Below are 5,740 nucleotides of genomic sequence, written 5' to 3' on the forward strand. Positions count from 1 at the left end.
CTGGAAAGAATCCATTCCTTCATTAGAGAAATGTATTGAATGTCTCCCATGTTTCAGGCACTTTTCTAGTCTTAGGAAATTCAGCAATAAACAGAATTCCTGTCTTCTTGAAGTACAGATGGTTTTCTGAACCCAAGAGCCAGTCAGTGCTGCGTCTGCAGTGCCTGACTTTAGGAGACTGCAGAACCAGCAAGACCAGCAGCCTCCCTATGTGATACCACATTTGCGCCCCTTTTTTCATATCCCTGAATACAATAAATTGTGGAATGCTAGAGTTGGAGATCATCTATTCTAATATCTTTTAATTTTAGATCTGTGAATAAGGCTCAGAAGTTTTAAGTAACATTCAAAAGTTATCCAGCAAGCTATTATAACAATGAGATATGAGAAAAAATTCCTTGCGTACGCATGCATGTGTATCTGCACTGCTGAGGGGACCTGTAAGGAGCCTGTCTGCTCTAAAAGCAGCAGCTCCCTCAATTCCTCAAACACTATTTCCTGCATTTTCCCTAGTAACAAACTGGAGAGCCTCTTGGTAGGGCATCTCTCATTTATCACTAAATTTGCTTTTGAGCTTTTAGACTGGGCAAACATTGAAAGCTCTAAAAAATTCTTTTTATCTCTTGGTGTCCTTTCCATAAATTCAGATAACTCATTTTCTGCCACATTTCCCATAATTCAGGAAATGAGAATCAAATGTAATTTTTTAAAACTCACTGAAAAATCCTTTGACTTTCTCTTTTACTGTTTTTTTTTTTTTATCCTCTGAAAAACATAAGGCAAACTTCCAATGCAGAGAAGTTAATCTTATATCCTGACTACATTTAAAATAACTCAGTCATATTCATTAATACAAAGATAGTGATAAACCCCCACATTTAGTCTCAAAGAACATGAGGTCATCAGCATATGAGGGAATCATATATTCCTGGTCATTAATCTTCATTTCAGAAATTGCATTTGAAGATTTAATTCTCTCTTCCTATGTCTGGACAGGCAATAAGAAATAATCTTTTCAGCTCTAATTGCATTTACTCCTATGACTTTATAAAAAGGACAACTCTAGTCACTATTTACAAAAGAAAAAAAAAATCACAGATTATCTTTATTATTACATTATGATTGCCAGTAACCTCAATAGCTGGGCCTCCCTAGGAGATTTGAAAGCAAAGTAAAAGTTTTATTCTTAATGAAAATCAGTTTTTGTCAAAAACTTATCGATTGTTTGCCGTCATTACAGATGAGTATAATGCAGTGTTTTCCCTTAAGTACCTCACCTTCTATTTCAGTGGTTCTCAGCCTTCCAAATGCTGCAGCCCTGTAATACAGTTCCTGTGGGTCGTGACCCACAGGTTGAGAACCGCTGTTCTATTTAAAGATGGGAGGTACAGGCAGCACCACATGGCTCAAGGAGTAGGGCGCTGGCCCCATATGCTGGATGTGGCTGGTTCAAACTCGGCCCCGGCCCAAAAAATAAATAAATAAATAAAGATGGGAGGTACATTAGCTTGCTCTGGATGCCATAGCAAAATACCACCCACGAGGTAGCTTCAATAACAGAAATTAATTTTCTCACAGTTCTGGAGACTGAAGGTCCAAGATAAGGATGCCTGTGGGTTGGGTTTCTCCTGAGGCCCCTGTCCTTGGCTTCCAGATGGCCACCTTCTCATTGTGTCCTCACATGGTCCCTTCTTCATGCCTATTACCCTGATGTCTCTCTGATGACCAAATTGCCTCTTCTTACATGGACACCAGATTGGATTAGAGCCCACCTACACAGCTTCGTTTTAACTCAATCATCTTTATTGGCCATAATACTAATGTCACAGTTTGAGGTACTGGGGATTAGGGCTTCACCGTGGCTTTTGTGGGGATACAATTCAGCCTGCAAGTTCAGGCATTGTATCTAAGTTTGATAAAGCATAATATATTATAGTAATTCAAGAGAAAATGGTTGCTAGTATATTACTGAGGTTCTGCATCAGGAGTCCACACACTTGGTAAGGAAGTGAATTAGCACTGATTCATTACCCATTACGATGCAGCATCTCTACTGGACACTTTACATGTGCTGTCCTGGGTAAACCACACGGAAACCGTAACAACTGTTAGCCCCATTTATGAATGAGGAAACTGAGGCACAGAGAGAGAGAAAGACTTGTCTATGGAATAGAACTAGAAGATGGTGGGGCTACATTAAGAATGTAGGCTTCTGATCAATGCTTACTTGGCTGCTACAAGAATGTTTCCACTCTGGGAAATTTAGATGTTAGTTCTGGGTCTGCCACTCGCTAGTTGCTTACTCTTGGATATCTCATGTAATTGACCTGGACCTCAACTTCTCACCAATAAAATAAGAAGTCTTTTTATCCTTCAGGTTTCCATAATCTCTATTACATATTTTTTTAATGTAAAAGTAGTAAAACCCATAAATATATTTTGGAAGTTTTAAATGGAAAGTATTAAATGCAATTTGCCACTCTATTAAAAGTACCATAAATATTTGGATAAGATTTATTTCTAGTCCCCTCTCCTCTAAATATGGGAAGATAGAGTTTCCTTCCTGTTTTGTTCATTTCTGGAGAAAAGCGAGTGGCCATATCATTAGACACTCACATATTAGCAAAACTGAAGTGGAACCAAGAGTACAATTACATTCGATGAGGGTGATTATCTTGGTATTTGAAAGGTTTATTTGTCCTCTGGATTTTTATCCATGAGGCAGGACTGAGATATATCATTTGCACATGCGCATACTCATGTCCCAGCTTTAAGGGGAAAAAAAATAAATGGAATCTAGGGGGCCAGCGCCTGTGGCTCAGTTGGTAAGGCACTGGCCCCATATACCGAGGGTGGCGGATTCAAACCCGGCCAGAAAAAAAATTAAAAAATAAAAAATAAATGGAATCTAAGTGCCCAAGCCAGGAGGAAAGGGAAATCCAACCCTGAGGGACAGAGTAGACAAAGGGACACTAGAGAGAGGGAGAAGAGTACAGCCCCAGACAGAAGGGACTTCCTGATCTGGATCCAAATGGACTACGGACCTAAAAGTGACTTGAAGTGAAAAATCAAGAATGGTATTAAACCATTCTCTGGACATCCTGTGTTCATTCAATCATCCAAGACTTTCTAGTAAAGGACTTTATAGCCTTCCAAAAAGTAAAGGTACATCAAAGTGGTTATATAATATATCCTGGAATATATACATTTACAGGGTGGACTTAAAGTTCATATGCAATTTACTGTGTTAAACTATAAACTACTTTAAATTGCACATGAACTATATGTCCACCCTACATGTATGTATGTGTATATATATACACAAAACTGTATGTCCACCCTGCATATATATATATATATATATACACATAAACCAAAAAAAAAAAAAAAATGAATTGCCTCTGGTTATATCACTAACTCTTAAGCATTTTTAATAACATTATACAATTTTCATTCCTTAATTTTAATGTCTCTGTAATATTCAATTGAATAAAATGCCAACCAGTTTACACAGTTATTAGTCTATTTTTGGACCTTTGTATTGTTTCCATTTTGTATGCTAATATAGCAATGTGTCCAGTGAGGCAGACTATAATTTTTAAGAAAGAAAAATATCCTATAAAAGTTGCTACTAGTTTCTTGGTAAAGATATCAATTACCTTGGTTATCCTTGGTTTAGGAAGGATAAAAAGAATGATACTTCAGTTTACAATATAAAGCAGCAGGAATCCACCCAAGAATATACCAGATTTGTTTTTAATATATAAGTGTCTAGAACCTAGAAAACAGAGGGTTGGTGAAATTCGGCAGCACTTCTCTCCCACAAAGCCAGCTGCTCTAAAAAGCTAGGTGGGGCTGAGGATATTTTTAAAAGAATATCCTTTTCTCTAGGACAGTGGTTCTCAACCTTCCTAATACTGTGACCCTTTAATACAGTTCCTCATGTTATGGTGACCCCCAACCATAAAATTATTTCCATTGCTAGTAGCAGCTCAGAGTCATTGGATGTGAAAGGTAAGAGGAAATTGACCTAACTCTCTACTCTTAAGCTGTTGAAGCAGCTTCAGTCTTTAAAAGAATAATGCAATGAGTATCTTCCAAAAGAGTTCGCCTAATCATTTTTAATCTGCCTTTTTAATAGATTCCCAGAAGCAGATAAAGGTAAATCACTGTCATTTCTAAATGTCAATAAAAAGTGTAAAGTCTGATAAGTAGTAAAGATGGTATACATCAATGTTCAAAGGAAGAAAAACCACTGTTTTAAAGAATGAGATGACATGAGACTTCATGGAAAATAAGAGACTTTAATATAAATGATAAGGCAAGATTCAGCGTATAAAAAAAAATGGTAAAAGTGTCCACTCTTTAAAACTATTATATGCCAACAATTGTTTAAAGTACTGAGGGAAACAAAGAATCATGTTGATTTTTAATTAATTAAAAAGTTGGCATACAAACAGAACTTCAATTTGTATGTTCTTTGGTCTTTTTATCCTGTAGGGAAAAGAAAAATCTAATCTTAGTTATATATGGAATTTGGAAGGGCTCAGATCAAACCAAGCTTTGTTCATTCATGCATGCATGCATCTAATCGTTCAGCATTGACCAGCATTGCTATGGGTCAGGCACTCTGCTAAGTGGAAGAGATGGAGAAAGATATGAAAAATTTCCTTTTGTTCTCATTTTAATATCCAGATAATTAGAGATGTTTCATATTATTTAACATAGTTAACTAAAGTGCGAAGAAAACCAAAAATCAAAAGAATAACTAAGCAGATTTGGTAGTTTCAGATATCAGTTAACTTCTTCCTCCAGAAATTGTGAAAGTAAACAACTTTGCATTTAGTTGGGGGTTTTTTTGTTTTGTTTTCATCTTTTAGAGACAGAGTCTAGTGCTATTGCCTGAGCGGAATGCAATGGCTTGATTGTAGCTCTCTGCAACCTCCAATAACTGGGCAGTGGAAATTCCCCCAGCACAGGCTCTCAAGTAGCTGAGACTACAGGCATATGCCATGCCTATTTACTTGATTCATAGATGATAGATAGATAGATAGATAGATAGATAGATAGATAGATAGATAGATAATGGATAGACAAACAGCAAGATAGAAAAGACAATGTCTCGTTATGTTGCCAGATTGGCCTCGAATTCCTGGCCTCAAGTGATCCTCCTGCCTTAGCCTCCTATAGTACTGGGATTATAGACATGAACCACTGTACAAGACCTCATTTGGATGTTTTTTTCTGCTGCAACGTGTTTATTATGTGCCACAAAAAAACCTAAAATATGGAACACTTCACGAATTTGCGTGTCATCCTTGCGCAAGGGCCATGCTAATCTTCTCTGTATTGTTCCCATTTTAGTATATGTGCTGCTGAAGCAAGCACCCTCGTTTGGATTTTTTAAAAAGCATTTCTTTACCTCTACATTTAGGCACAGGATTTAGTACACTATATCCCATCACTGCCAGGCTATATTGGCCCCAGAGAAAAACTGACAATGGTTCATAAAAGACGAAACCATCACATAAAACTAAAGAACCTCTATAACATTGCTAGCTATTGGATTGATCAGAATTTACTACCCAGTATTTTGGGGCAGCTAACTTCATACAATGTTAGCCTACTTAAATCCAACTAATGTATCATAGGAGCCTTGAGCAAATTTCCCACTCCTCTCTGGTAGCCATAAAGCCAACAATAGTCTATTTATCTATAAGCTTTCTTCTGTCCTTGAATC

The 5,740-nt window shown here is 37.0% G+C and overlaps 1 non-coding gene across 1 annotated transcript; it reads right to left on the minus strand.

Annotated features, from left to right (window-relative positions):
* Positions 1 to 5,281: 5,281 nt before the first annotated feature.
* On the minus strand, positions 5,282 to 5,388 carry LOC128579998 (U6 spliceosomal RNA). The gene has a single exon (XR_008378363.1). It is a non-coding gene; the product is annotated as a U6 spliceosomal RNA (small nuclear RNA).
* Between the last annotated feature and the right edge of the window lie 352 nt (positions 5,389 to 5,740).

This window comes from Nycticebus coucang, chromosome 2 (assembly GCF_027406575.1).
Source record: "Nycticebus coucang isolate mNycCou1 chromosome 2, mNycCou1.pri, whole genome shotgun sequence".
Taxonomy (NCBI): Eukaryota; Metazoa; Chordata; class Mammalia; order Primates; family Lorisidae; genus Nycticebus; species Nycticebus coucang.